At 42.1% G+C, this 15676-nt stretch overlaps 1 protein-coding gene and 1 long non-coding RNA gene across 2 annotated transcripts in view; one reads left to right on the top strand and one right to left on the bottom strand.

The window, feature by feature from the left end:
• The window catches only part of hivep2a (HIVEP zinc finger 2a), a 119107-nt gene extending 115695 nt beyond the window's left edge, over nt 1-3412 (bottom strand). Inside the window, exon 1 of the mRNA XM_084378157.1 lies at nt 2946-3412. The gene's annotated coding sequence lies outside the window, so the exon portion shown is untranslated. The remainder of the gene's footprint in view (nt 1-2945) is intronic.
• Nucleotides 3413-4293: 881 nt separating this feature from the next.
• On the top strand, nt 4294-6184 carry LOC311271892. The gene is made up of 3 exons (XR_014624491.1): nt 4294-4571; nt 5500-5618; nt 5864-6184. It is a non-coding gene; the product is annotated as an uncharacterized lncRNA (long non-coding RNA).
• The last annotated feature ends 9492 nt before the right edge of the window (nt 6185-15676 follow it).

Here is a 15676-nt window from a genome sequence, read left to right as displayed (position 1 = left end):
GACAGATGGTACGTAGGTCGGTCTTACCCCGTGCACGTTCTCTCTCACACACACACACACTTTCACAAGAGACACGTGCACCGCAGCCGTGCACAGCGTGTGTCCTGACAGCAGAATACATACTGTAATGATCTCTTCAGCTGCAGGCTTACAACCCCACAAACACCACAAACACGTCCAGGACCAGATTCTGCTGCTGCTCTTCTTCAGCGGAGCTTCTCTCTTCACTTCATTTGTTTCTGTCGACATTCAGCCTCCATTTGCTTTAATTGTTCCGCAGCGAACGCAGCTTTTAGTTGTTTCTAAAAATACCGTCTTTACAGTGTCAGTCTGAGTTTAAAATTAGCTGCTTTCCCTGCCAACAAGGACACAATGACACTTTGTGAGAATAAGACACAATAACTAGATGTTATACCGATTTTTCCTCTCATAATGTACAGCAAATAGTTGGATTTGTTTATTTATTTACTGCATGCCTCCGTGCAAGCTGACGCTTGATCTTTATGGTCCTTGTGTCCTTAATTTGTGTCCCTGTGACATATTAAACATCAAAGAAACACTCCAAAAACCAAACAGTCATGTTGGCAGCAGCTGGGCAGCACAGTGTCCAACCTTCTGTAGTGTCCTTAAAGGAAAAGTTCACCCAAATATGAAAATTCAGTCATTAACTCCTCACCCACATGCTGATGAAAAGTCGGGTGAAGTCTCGTAGTCTGCAAAACATTTCTGCAGCTTCACAGCAAAACGGTGTTGCAGCATTCAACGGAAGTAGCTGGTGACTTGCTTTAAAAAGGCTCAATACAGCTCGTCCGGCATATAAAAGTCTACGGAAGCCCCAAGATCCCAAATTCACCGTGTTGTAAAAAAGTACCTAAAAGTCATACTTGAGTAAAAGTAAAGACAACGTGTTAACATCTTAGTTTGGTAAAAGCGAAAGCAAGAAGTATAAAATTGCAGAAAATGTAAATACTTAAAGGGTAACTCTACCAATTTTACACATTAAAGTGTGTTTACAGGTCCTGGGGAGTTGTACTGCATATGTGAAAAAAAGTAGTATAAAGCCTTTTGTGGCTCCAGAAGAAGCTGCATGAAATCTGATAAATTGCATCCAGTGATGTCACTCAGTGGTAAAGTTGCATTGTGGGTAATGTAGGCACCAGGTTTTGAAAAGGAAGAAGAATGTGTGGAATAAAAAAGATCATTTGTTTTTAAAACAATGTATCAGTGTAACAGGAGGGCCTCTAACACTGCTGTTACATTACCCACAATTCAATGTGTCCACTAAGTGACATCACTGGAGGTCATTTATCAGATGTAGCTTCTTCTGAAGGTTTTATACTACTTTTTACACAGATGCCTCGTACTCCCTGAGACCTGTAAACACACTTTAATAGGCTTTAGGAATTTGGTGGAGTTACCCTTTAAGTTTAAAGCAAGTACCTTAAAACTCTACTCAAGTACACTACTTGAGTAAATGTACTTAGTTACATTCCGTACCTACAAACTGATTTGAAAAGATGTGATTTGGTTGAGGTTAAGCACCAGCTTCAGACGAGGTGCTAGTTTAGCAGCTACAGTGAAGAGTTCTGCTTTGACAGGAGGGTAAATATCGTTTCCTATCAATCTGTGATCTTGCAGCTTCTGGAGACACATTTCATGTTTTTTTTTCAGTTATTTTTTTACGTTTTAAAACAAGTCCCAATCTACTTTAGTTGTTTAGTAGAACGCTGCAAAGCTGTTTTGCTGTTAAGCTCCAGAAATGTTTCCTGGACTACGAAACATCACCTGACTTAGTGAGTAGATAATGAGCGAATTTCCATTTTTGGGAGAACTTATCATCTAAGTAGTACAGTAGTGCTTGACCCTGACCTTTGAACCCTGACCTCTCTGTGGAGGGGTGGAGGCTCGGGGAAATGACAGAGCTTCCCTGCAGGAGTGAGCAGCGGATCACGGGATTATGACGTGCAACAACACAGCGTGCTTATATGATGAGGCTGTAAATCTGTGCTGGAGAAGTGCAGCGAGAAAAAAAAAAGGCTGAAATATTTTCCAGCTCAGGAGTATCAGCAGGCTTGTTAGAGAGAGCGAGAGAGGGAGCAGGGCCGGGCCGTGCGTCGGAGTCTCCCCGGCTGGGGCCCCTCTCTAGACGGCAACACGTCATGGAACATTCCCGGAACCAGCCAGCGCACCACCCACCATTTCTCTCACTCTCTCCCTCTCTCTCTCTCATACGGACACACAAACAGAGGAAACAAACGATGAGCATATGAGATAAAGTCACTCCCTTCTGAAAAAAGAACTCCTGTCTCTAACACCGTTTGCGTTTTTTGGAGACATTCTCAACAACAAGCACTCCGCCTCAGTCACAGTGATCTCACTGTAGCGGCAACAAGGAAATACCAAAGGGAGTGCGCTAAGGTCACAGCTGAAACTCACTTTTCAAACACTCACACAGTGATTCCATGAACATCAGAGGGATATTAGAATGATTTGCAGGTGAACTTCTATGAGCCGAAACCATCCAGATGCGCGCAGAGCAGCGTTGCTGCTTCACAGCGCATACATGCAGAAAATCGACCTTCCAGACGCAAAAATCACACCATCACACCTATCCGAGCTTCCACTTTCACAGCTTCATATCCACCAACACTCCCCCCTCCCTCCCTCCCGCTCTCCCTCTCTCTCCCCCGGCCTTGCAGCCAGCCTGGCCGTGCAGGCTACTGCAAATTCCTCAGGATATTACGCAACCCGGGTAATCTGCATGCAATGCAATGCGTGCCCGGGGTATTCCCCCTGCATAGCCTTGCCCTTATAAGCTAAACAAAAGATCAAGTGCCGTGAAAAATAAACCACAATGTCCGTCACGGCGCGGAAAAACCCGCTGTCAGTGTGAAATGTGTGAGAATGTGTCCGGGGAAGGTTTCGTTTTTCCTCCCCGCGCTTACCTTCTGTCTGCGCTCCGGCTGCGCGTCTCCGTCTCCGTGCGAAAATGACAACAAGCAGCGGTGACAGGAGATCCGATTCCGGGCGGGCTTGACACCTCGCTGGTTGTCCGCTAGAAACAGCCAGGAGGCGGTTGTTAGAAATCCACAACAGTCGAGGCGGAGCGGTGGAAACGACGCCGACGGAGGAAAAGTTGCGCGTAAAAATGGAAGGAATCCTTTCCGAGCGGATTTCTGCTGCCGGAGCTCCACTACTGCAGTCAAGACAGACAGTAAATGTGTGCGTCTGACTGTGTTATGAGTGTGTATGTGTGCGTGTGTGAGGGTGAAATCAGGAGACACATACACACGCACACACACTCATACGCACACGGGGGTTATTCCAAACGCCACTTCCCAGAATAGCAGCATAGAGGAGAGGGAGAGAGAGAGAGACGGAGCGGCAGAGAGCGAGAGGGAGAGAGGGCGTGTGTATGTGTGTGTCTGCCAGTGTGTGTGTGTGTGTGTATGTGTATGTATGTGTGTGTGCGCTCGTGTGACGTCGTCGGATCCCCCAGCGCGCAACCAGGGCAGAGGGAGGGGAGGGGAGGAGGAGCAGTGGCCGAGGAGGAGGCTCTGTCTGCCGGCACAGAGAGAGCAGGATTCCCCGGTCACCTCTGGAGCGACCTGTCTGTCTGTCTGACTGTCTGCCTGCCTCGGTTAGCTGTATGCTCTGCTGTGGGTTACGACTGGAAATGAGTACACCGATATACAGCTTGCAATACAAAAATATCAGATCCTAAAACAGATCATCTGAAAATCTAAATATTATGGATATGCGATAATGTCGTCTAAATACAGTACTGTGCTTGTACTTATGTTCATTGGCTAATAATCTTCAGCACCATCACTGCAATTATACTCGTTAATTTGAATTATATTTTGTACAGTATAATGTGCACCTAACTCATTAATGCAAAATTATATTTATTATAATGATATTATTTAGAATAATACAAAATTTAAATCCACAGAATGTTCCTGTTTTAACACGCCACCTGAATGTTTTATGACCATAATATAATTAATCTGGACTAAGGGTTGATATTATATTATTACACTGTATTGAAGGCAGGAGCATGACAAGATAAACCTGCCGTTTGGCCCCGTCAGCTCTTCTTTCCTCCCTCCCTCCATGTTTCCTGTGTTTTGATTTGATGAAACAGAAAAAAAGAATACGAATATAAAGCACATCACCTCACGAATATAATAATATGTGCACAAAACCAAGCAGTGAAGGAGTCTGACTGTGACTTCCTGGAGCTCCTCTGGTTGCCTGGCAACAGCACAGTGACAACATGACTGCAGGAAGCCACTGCATCTGACTGCTAAGTGTCATTTTTACACTTGAGTTTTTCTAGGATTAAACAAACAAGACACCGTCTTAAATTAGGTGGTTCTTTTTTTAACCTCGGACAGAGCCAGGCTAGATGTTTCCCCCTCCTTACGGTCTTTATGCTAAGCTAAGCTAACTGCCTCTTGGCTGTAGCCTGATATTGACCGTACAAACATCACCGTGCTGTCGTATTCTCATCTAACTCTGAGCAAGAAGGCAAAGCAGCATATTCCTCAAGCTGTTGAGCTTTTCCTGTGAGGTTCTGATCATGTCGGTTGATACTGAGGTTTACTGATGCATGTAGCCGACAGAGTTGGGTGATGTTACTTTTTAAAGTAACTCATTACGTGACAAGATTACTGCCATTAAAAAGTAACTGGTGTGTAGCCAGCTGTACATGTACCTTTGAATGCACTGACTCGACCTTCATGTCGTAGCCTTCTTTACTTTTTTCCAGTAACAGATTACTTTTATGAAAAAACTAACTAAATAAGGGATTACTTGAATTGCAGAACTAACACGTTACGTTATTCGTTACAACAAAAAAGTAATCTGAGTACTCAAACTGATTACTTTGTAACATGTTTCCCCCCAACACTGAAAGCTGAACAATTTTTAATAAGATCAGCATATTGACGCACAGTAAAGCTTTATTTATGGTCGGGTGCTTGACAGAAATGATGTATTTCGACAGAAAAAAGTGCCACTCAACCTGGAGATTTTTGTTATGTCCTGCACACATTTTGTCACATTAGCAGCTAGTGGATTGAGTCCGGTCGCCATAGAGACAACTGAAATCCTTCGCCAAATCATAAGCTAAAAAACCTCGTGCAGCTGTTTAATGTCTCATGACACTCATCAACAGTACTGAGCACCCTGTTATCACTCAAGCTTTCAGGATTTCTGGAGCTCTGGGACGCCAGGGAAGTTTCCTACTTTGCCTGGTCCTAGTTGTAAATCCAATATTTTTGTAGGTAAACGCAATATTTTGAAAGTTTTATTCAGATACTCTGGTTTGCATTGGGCCTGGATTAGGTTTTCTTTCTAGAAATGTCTTTAATAACCAAAACGTGGAGTGTCCAATCTGTCAGTACATATAGCCAATGTGGATGTCCATATTTATGTAGCTTTTCATAGCATAACACTGGCATTCTTTCCAACCTTGATGTCACGTTGAAGCAGAGAAGGTGGAGCCAAATGCACAAGACAGCAGGCAGGAAGAACAATGGACGAAGTTTATTCAGGACCAACGGCTGGAACAGGCAAACATGGCAGGACACGGGAAACACGGCAGGATCAGGGTAACTCAACAGCAGTCTTTCGAAACCAATTGGAGGGTCCTCCCCTGGAAAAAATGTAGTCTCCCAGATTCTGGGAACTTTTAAAGAATAAAAATAACAAAATAAGTAGGCTACATTGCAACAGTTTTGAATATATTACAAAATACTTCTACTTTTACTCAGGAAAGAATGCAGAACAATCCACACCTCTGGCATAAACTATTATTCATCAGCTTTCATTCATTCATTCATTTTTTGCCCTGTAGAGAGTCCGTGCATGCCAATGCCCTGTGATTGCCAGCCTCTCACTGCTGACTGACTTCAGTGCGACCCCCCGCGACCGACAGAAAACTCGACATGGCAGATTTTTACAAAATGTCTCTCCAGGACATCTATATTTCTTTCTTTTCTCCACGAGGATGAAGCGCAACAGTGCAGCAGACTACACGCTGCGTGGTGCAGGAAACAGGTTTTGAAAAAGTATGAAAATGTGTCATAAATCAGGAGAAAGACAGGAGAACCGTGGTCCTGGGAAGAAACCAGGAGACGGTGTTGAAAAACGGCTAGCGGCTGGAGTGTCCTGGGAAAATGGGAATGGTTGGCAACGTATGCCTTCTCGTGAAATAGAAAGCGATGAAGGCTGAATATGTAAAATTTTATAAACGTATTCAGATATGTAGTTGTTGCATCTTTGTGCAGCCATGTTTCATATGTGCAACAACAAGAAGCCATCTTGTTCACCTCTTTCCACATTTAAGGTGAATCTTCAGTATTCAGACAACAAACCCACTCCAGCTCCGAGGCCTTTCATCTGTAAAACACATTTGAGAATACAGAGGAGCTCATTTAGGCAGCCCTCCTGCTAATAAATTAAATCAGGCCTGATAAGGTCCTTTTTTTTTCCTTTGGACAGGTTCAGATGCAGCTGCCCCTTTGTGCTAATAAACTACATTAGCTTTTGTAAGCGCCTTTTAGCAACAGGTGGCAGCTCCGATAGATCACTGGAGACAAAGCGTCCTGTACCTGAAGCTCCACAGGTTTGATTACTACGACACAGAGCTTCAGCCAAAAGCCTGCGATGTGAACTGCAGCATTCGGGCTCTGACGTAACCATGTCAGCCTCCTTCAAATAGCTCTCATTGTACCTGGGAACAGATAATGACACATAATGATCTGATAAATGTCTCAGTGGCATCCATCCATTCAGAGTGCCGTGAGAAGTTAGTCAAGATGCGGCCGATTGAGATGGAGGGAAAGATGTGGCTCGGCAGGGCCGGAGTCACAGATGGAACAATCAACAATCAGTCAAGTCCTTTGACCTTTTGCTGTTGAGCTTCCACTGATGTCACAGGCTTTATATGTGAAATGAATCCTTTATTATTAATAACCAAAATGTTCCTGCTTCGATAATGGACTTGTTTTTTGCTATTCCACTTTCTCTCCCCAACCCAGCCGCACTAGTCTCTGAAGAAATAACACGACTAACACTTTGAAACTGTGTGCTGAGCACACACCAAAGTCTCTCACTATAAACTGTCAATTATTAGTGACATGAAATAAACATCCTGCGCCAGATGAAACATGAAACATGTCGATACTCCTCCCTGATTCCTTGATCTGCATTTCAAGGAGTGCGAGTGTGTGTGTGTGTGTGTGTGTGTGTGTGTGTGTGTGTGTGTGTGTGTGTGTGTGTGTGTTATTCACACCCTGCAGAGTGGAGTCTGCAGGGTGTGAATCCCACCTCTGCTAACAGTTTTTATTCTGGTTAATCTGCTAGATTCTCTACAATTCCTGCTCTTTGAAAACACTTCTGCTACTGAACACTGTATGTCATCATATCAATTTTGATTATTCAGAAGAAAATCACATGATTTCATCCCGGGGAAAAAACACCCTATAGTTACGGTTATGTGGTATGTACGGTCAAGCTTTAACGATCCAAACTAACGTTTCTTTATGTTGCAACTTTTCTATGTCTCTCTTGTCACAACACTGTGCTTGTGCTCTGATTAGGTTTAGGCACAGAATCACTTGGTTAGGTTCAGGAAAACATTACAAAACAAAAACATTACATCCTGGTGACTGGGCTGAACACAAACCTGTTCAGCTGCATAGTTCTTTGTCGCACTCGTTGCCATTTTTCTGTTGCCATTGTACATGGAAGGACAGAGGTAGAGAGTGTTTCCTAGATGTCAAATGTTTGATGTGAAGATGCCGACCATATTATCATCACCATCATGTTGCTGCTGTTAACATTTCCCCTGATGTGTTCATGTATATTTGTATATACAGTAAATAACTGTTTACATTCTGTAATTTGTCTAGCATTAAGGAGTTTACACACTTTAATTTTGTGATGCAACGCTGCGTTGTATAATGACAAATAAATGACCTCGTACCTTGTACTTGAATCTCACTTTGGGGCCAGGCTGTGGTCACAGCTGTATTGAAGTCTATGGGAGATTCATGGAAAAACCCAACAAAACCCAACATAGCCACATCGTATGACTTCTGATGAAGACATACCTCTAGAAAATGAAGGAACACACCTCAGAGAGTAGGTCAACCACTGAATTTTAACCGATGGTCTGGCCCCAAAGCAAGAAATCAGTGACGTGATGATCCTTCCTTCCTTGCTTTGCTTCTACAGCCCACTGCACACGTGCAGTAGGGTTTCTCTGCTTGGCCCCACCAAAAAACAGTCCTGCGGGGCCATTATACTTCACTTTGGGATGATGTCACTCACAGGAACTCCCATTTCTAGGCTGTGGGAAAGTTTTGCAAACATAAAACCTTCATGGTTTAAAAAATCTTAGTAATAACAGACCTTGCTGCAGTTGGAGGTGTCGTGTCAACAGTTTTTCAGACATCTCATGATGCATTATTGTATAAATGTTAGTAAAGGTGCAGCTAATTTGAGCTACTTCTTGTGCTGCAAGGTATCTTATTCTATAAAAATGCATCATGATTTATGAGTAATCTGAATATGAATGTAATCTGAGTAAATGCACTTGGTTACTTTCCACCACTAGAGAGATAGTCAGACTGACAGACAGATAGATCTCTGACTCTCAGTGAAAGTCTCAGCCAATAGGCCTGCTTATCCTTGGTGTGTGTGTGTGTGTGTGTGTGTGTGTGTGTGTGCTGGCCAGCGATAAGTGGATTAACGTCGGCCATTTCCCATAAGAGGCTCATCGGGATGTGACCTCATCACCGGTGACCCCGGAGTCCCCATGGCGACGCCGTGGCAACACAGCACCATGGCGACCGAGAGCTGCAGCAGCTTCTGATGCTGCAATTTGCATCTGCTTTTCATCTGAAGCCCTGGACTCTGCAGGCTGACGCTGCTGTTTGATGTAAACTGTGTAGATACTGTATGTATGGAAGTGAATATCCAGGTGAGGCTGCGCATTGATTCAAAAACCTCCTCAGTGTTATAAGTTAAACTCTGAACAATGATTCCATCTTCAGCAACAGAAGTCATTTGCCAGCAATGTCTCCAGATGACTCATTACTTTAATAATCTGCTTTGCAGCTGTCAGTCTGATGAAGTAGGTGTTGAGTTTTTCACATACGCCATCTGACTTTAAACTCCACTGATTTCTTCTCGTTATATGTGGTTCCAGGAGGTTATGAATGTTAACGAGTCTCTTTGGATAGTTAGAAAAACAAGTCACTTATTATAGACAGACAAATAAACTGTCCTGATTCAGAATCAATTATGTTTCTTGTGTGATCAAGTTGACTATCGATACTGACTGGTTAAACAAATAGTGTTAGAAGTTAGACAATAATGATAAATACAATTTTAATCACATTTAAATAGTATTATGACTGTGAAATACCAAAACTAATTACAACAAGACACATGTACCTTCTTCTTCTTCCATATTAACCTCTCATGCAATTGTGGCATTAATGCTAGTAGAGTGGTAGCCCAGTAATGAAAGAATTATATTAAAGCTGTGAAACACAGTACTCAATAATAACAATAATGGACGGGACAAAGAAGACCACAACAAGTTTTAGAGCTTTGACGGTGGCACATATTGACTGTTTGGAGCTTCAGCAGAGGAGTGGATGATGCTGCAGCAGTGGTTTGAGAAGTTTATGGACATTTTCTGTCTCCTGTTAAAACTGATGCTACATTCAAAAGCTCTCACATGGTTATATTTTTGACATGGGGAGTCTATGCATCCTACGCTTGATGTTGGTTTATGATTTTGTATTTTAAACAGGAACAGGAAAGGGGAAGAGAACAGAGGTAAATCATTAAAAAATATCAGCATGCCTGAAAAAGTTTAGGACAGAAAATCAATGAAAATGTTTGTGGGCTCATTAAATGGACTCTTGTCAACACAGTATTCATGACATAACTTGAAGGCAGCATGAATTTAAAGGTGCACTATGTAGTTTTGGTGAAGAAATTTATAATCAGAGGAGAAGTTGATTTTTCATGCCTAAACAAACTAAATAAACAAACTCTCTTTGTTTTCATGACTGAATAAACAAACTGACCTTAAAGGACAACACAATTTCATACTGTTTTACTTTGTTTATATGTGGCGGACCCTGCCACCTTTCTATCTTCAAACAGAGTTCTGGGGACCTTATTTTCTTCTGAGAACAGCTTGTTTATTCAGTTATGGAAAAAATAAATATTTCTGAGTTTGTATTATTACCTCATTAATACTGTAGATATTAATATTCTGAGTTAGAATTTCTTCTCCAAAACTACATAGTGCCCCTTTAAAGGTGCATTATGCAAGATAAAAATGAATACATTGTCAAAAAATGTTCACAAAAATGTGACTTAATGATATCTATGTATTGTGTTGCAGAGATATCTACTGAAGTTAGCATGCCAACCAGCTAGCCCTGCCCCGTCTGAAGCTACCATGCTAGCGATGTAAACAACACCAACACTCTACGGCGCTCTAAGGTCCCAGTCCAGACTGCTAGCTGCATAGCTAACTGAGCTAACTAGCTAACCACAGCTACAGTATGTGGCACCTTTAATATACAGGTATAAAAAGACAAAATTAGTAGGGAGAGAAGAAACTGTTGCTCCCGTCCACGTTTTCAGCAGATTTGTGAACATTAGGTGACTCTGGTTTGGTCTCCACCACCTCTTAAGAAAAATTCTTGATTCTTCAGTTTCTAAATGCTCTACTTTCTTTCTGTACTGCAACCGTCCGTCTGTTGTTTTGTGCTGGGTGAGTGGATGCGAGTGTCCAGTGGGTTTATCAGAGTTTGTTTGATGAGAAAATCTGCCTGCAGCTGCTGGAGCAGGACTCTTGAAAGCAGTGAGACTGAGTCATATGATATAAATTCTCCATATAAAGACAAAATTATGAGCAAAAAGAGGCTCAAAGGGGTTCTGTGGGTTTATCATTTTGAGTCATATCACATTACACATGAGATAATAGCCTACAAGAAATACTGAGTGCAGCTTTATAAAGACTGAGCTCATTACACGGATGACTCAAAGATAATGCTAATTGTCAACAGCTACTTAGCATTAGCATGCACAGAGCTGTCTATGACACAAAGATGAATTCGACGCCAATCCTCTCATCCAACGGAGTATCGGCGAAAGTAACGAGCGTGGCCGCAATCCCAGGAAGTGAGTCATGTGTCACACTTTAATGTGATGGTTGAAGTCCCAGACTGGAACTCTAAATCCTCTCTATTCACTGATGGTATTCACTGTACAGTTTAAAGAAAAACAACCCATCAACGAGGAACCTGCTGAGTAGTTACGGGAAGTTGTGAATAATCCTTTACATAAGAGAGGTGGACACACGCACACACACACAAACACACACGCACACACACACACACACACACACAGACACACACAGACAGCCTCAGGCTCTTGTCCTGGAGTCGAACTGTAACGCTCTGCAAGACAAAGCACTTCTGTGACAGCTGACTGATTACTAATGCTTACTCATACACTCTCACACTCATAGAAACACACGTACACACGCACACACACACACACACACACACACACACACACACACACACACACACACACACACAGCATGACCGCTCCCCTCGCCACCACACCTAGTTTCTCGCAGATTGACAGTAAACACACTCTTTTTAGCCCGTACACACACATACACATACATTGTGTATCTTTCCATCTTCTTTTCTTTGATTCTCTTCATGCAGAAACATTAATCCCTGTCAGTGTGTCTTTCTTCACACACATGCACACACACACAGTCTCATGCACGCGCTGTCATCAGTGTATTGAGGTGTGGCCCAGGTGTTACATAAGAGCTCAGAGGGTAAAGGTCAAACTACCTGAGAGATAACAGTTTCAGGAGGACATCCTCAGAGGGCGTGGGTGAGCTCAGAAGGTAGATAGATAAATAGAGGGAGAATAACACACACACACAAACACACACACATACACGCACACACCTACAGTACACAGCAGTATGACCAGTCTCGTTGCCCTTCTAGCTGCTTGGGGCTAAACAGCGCCCCTTACTGGTCAGCCTCAGTACTGACACTGATACCCAGTGTGTTCATTGAAAATGTTAAATTGTTTTATTTTTTGTGAAGATTTCATGAAATTAATCTTTAAAAAAATGACTGAGATGTAATGGGACAAATAGAATTTAATTATATTTAATTTAATCTTTGCAATCAAAGCTATTTTTTATTATTGATGTAGCTTCAGTATGGTAATATGCTGCCGTACTATAGCTACTGCAGCTCCATTGCAATGTGAATGGAAGTGATCATCATGATTGTTGCTGCTGGCTTTATTAGTTAACCTCAAATAAGTCTGCACCAAGTATGTCTTCTCACCAACCAACCATTAGGCTTTGGTTTAGAGATATTTATCTCTTCCCCCGTCCTGATGTAAATGAGATACATTTAATTTGTAGAGCTATGCAAAAAGCATAATACGTTTTTCTTGCTGGAGGTTTGACCAGATTAAACATCGCTGGTTCCGACATCTTAAATGTCAAGATCTGCTGCTTTTCTTTGTCTTTTGTAATTTACAATAAAGTTGCTGAGGATGATCCAACAGCTTTTTAAAGAAGAAAAGGTAAATTCTTCTTACCTTTACTGTATTGGGTTTTGAAAATGAAGATTTCCTAATTCTTTGTGTATTTTAGGTTAGGTGAACTACATTTAAGCCCTCTTTTATTTATTAATCTACGGTTAACTCAAATCACAAAACAACCAAAAGACAACAATGAAGGGTGGATGCCAGCTGTCGGAATGGAGAGAGAGTGTGTCTGGTGGACTGCCACCAGCTTATACAGTCTTGTGGCTACAGCAGGTGAGCTGACTCTCCACCCACCAGGCTCCTGGAGGGAGGGGCTGCACAGAGCGTCGTCACAGATGTACTGACGGTGCGTTCCATTGCAAGTCGATCAATCCAAAAGCGATCCATTGCATTGGCTCGGAAGAACACGGGCGCTCGAACTTCACAGCAACTACAGCATCTGATTTAATAGTTACACTTAAAAAAAGACAGGACAAGTAGGGATCCTAACACATGCTCTCAAAGATTCTACTGAGCACTGATCAACTGAATGAAAGTGAAAATGCCGACTACAAAATTGCATTTACGTTTCACAAAAAGCACTATATGATGTAAAAATTGATGAAGAGGTTAAAAGTAATTGATCAGTGTGCGCCGCCACACTGCTGTGATGCCATCTGTGTTTATGTTGGCGAGCTCGGGCTTTGGAACTTGAAAATGAATGAATGAATGAATGTCAGTGATAGTTAATTTTACTCTGAAACTGTGTATTTGATTTCTTCCTACATGGTAAAATGATTAAGAAACGCTACTTTAATCAGTAGAATCAACAATACAGTACAATACAGTAACATACTGACCCCGTTGTACTTTCTCTTTCTGCCTCTCCCAGTCAGCAGAGTTTCCACAGTGGAACATTTCTGCAGAATGAAGGAGGAAGATGAGGAGGAGGAGGAGGAGGAGGAGGAGGAAGAGGAAACATGTTGCTGCCAACTCCTCTGAGACCCCACAGAGCTGCTGCCATAGTGTGTGTGTGTGTGTGTGTGTGTGTGTGTGTGTGTGTGTGTGTGTGTGTGTGTGTGTCCACTATGAAGTGGGAAACTGACATCCTGGCTGGTACAGAGGGGCTTATTTCCACAATGGGAAACTTTACACACATGCCCTCACACACACACACACACACACACACACACACACACACGCTCCTGGATTCTCATGGATCTACGAGGGGCAAAATATTCCGTCCAATCATTCCGGCATTTTCCACAAAACTCTTCCAAACCCCAAACAAGCTGCATGGAGATCTCTCCCCCACAACAGTCAGGTTACTGGTTTAAATCCTCCATCTGAACAGGAAACTGGTTCTGCTGAACCCTCAAACACCTCCAGGAGAGCTGCTGAGTATCTACTTCAGCTGTGTTATTAATGTGAACAGACATCTGAATTATTGAATCAACACATCTTTAATAAAGTGTTATTACACCCAAACAGGTCATTCCTGCCCTTCAGTCAAAGGACTTGAGAAGTCTCTATCTCCACAAGCTTCGCTGCTGTGGGTTAAAACACGATGATTGAGAACAGTTGGAAATTCAACATCTGGATAATCACTTAAACCTAATCAGCGTTTCCTTGGCCCAAAGCCCTGCTGACTGAAACACAACCAAAAACATAATAGCAGAGGTGTTTGATTAGATTTTTTTTATTAGGATCTTTTTTAAGCCAACTGGGCTTTTCTTCCAAGTTTCATTAAAACATCACCTAAGTGAACCCATGGGCAGCGCGGTGGTGTACTCCGGTTTCCTCACCTTCGAAACATTCTCGATGGTTAACGTAGTTTGCATCGATTGTTTCTTTCAACAATGAAGATAATCTGTCCCAACCTTAGTTTAAGTCGCTTAAACATAAACTTACTTTGAAGAAGAAAACTGGCAATGAGAGAGGGGGAGCATGATGGAGAATTACCCTGAGGGTTTGGTCATCTTTGTCTAACCAGTCTGACTGATTATTGGCCAACCCACATCATCTAAAAGAGTTCACAGAGAGCATGTCCATGTGATTTGATCCATTTTCCACACCTCGAGCTGGGACCAGACAAATGCGAGTTAGGCTGTTAAACTCTCGCAGCTATAAACCAAAGGAGCTCCCTGTTCTTATAAAAGGAGTGTTTTTCATTATGTTCACTGAGAGAGTGCCAGCCTGATGTTAGACAGCACCATGACCCAGTTTGCATGCTCATCTGGAGACTCAACGGGCCTGTATAGCTGGTTAAATGACTGCAGCGGTAACTCCACTGTGAATGTCACGGTTGAAATACTGTTATTTGAAGCTACATATGTCGAAAACATTTTAACCTAATTTGACTCAGTTTTGAACTTGGCACTGTGGCAAGACACCTATTAATCTTCAAAACACCAGATCAGTGCTCACACCCCTCACCAGGAGCCACTGAGCTGTCACTGACCAAAAAACCCTCTTTTCTTTTCTTATGCAACAGCGTGCAATATGAGCTGCAGACTGACTCTCTCACCTGCATGTGAATGTAGCATCACAGATAAATGCTAAACGCTAAAACTGATCTTGTTTGAAGCAAAAATCAGAGATGGTTTGATAAGATTTCATCATGTCCAACATATTAATCATTGAACACTTTGGGGGTCGTTCGATTCTATTTTATTGTTATTATTTTGCTTATTTATGTCACTATTCTGATATAATGTCTCTGAGACTTTCATTTCAGTATGACAGCAAACGTGTCATTTTGTCTCAAGCAAGTCCCAAATCATGCTTTATATCCTGCAGTCTAACCTGCAGTCTCCGGCTTTTATAAAGAGAATAGAGACGGTATTAGACGGTATACCTGTCTCATAATGTTATTATTATCCAATTTATCTAACCTGCTCAATTAAACAATAATAATAATAATAATAATAATTACGAGCTCAAAGTAAAAAAAAAAAAAGATAAAAAAGTCATAATTATGTGATTGAAAATACATAATTATTTTATGTCACAATTCTGATTGTATCTCATGATTTAGATTTTTAATCTCATAATTTTGACG

Source organism: Pagrus pagrus (genome assembly GCF_965226575.1).
Source record: "Pagrus pagrus genome assembly, chromosome: 16".
Lineage (NCBI taxonomy): Eukaryota > Metazoa > Chordata > Actinopteri > Spariformes > Sparidae > Pagrus > Pagrus pagrus.
The sequence above is the reverse complement of the archived record's forward strand: the minus strand, read 5'-3'. Positions and strand labels throughout refer to the sequence as shown.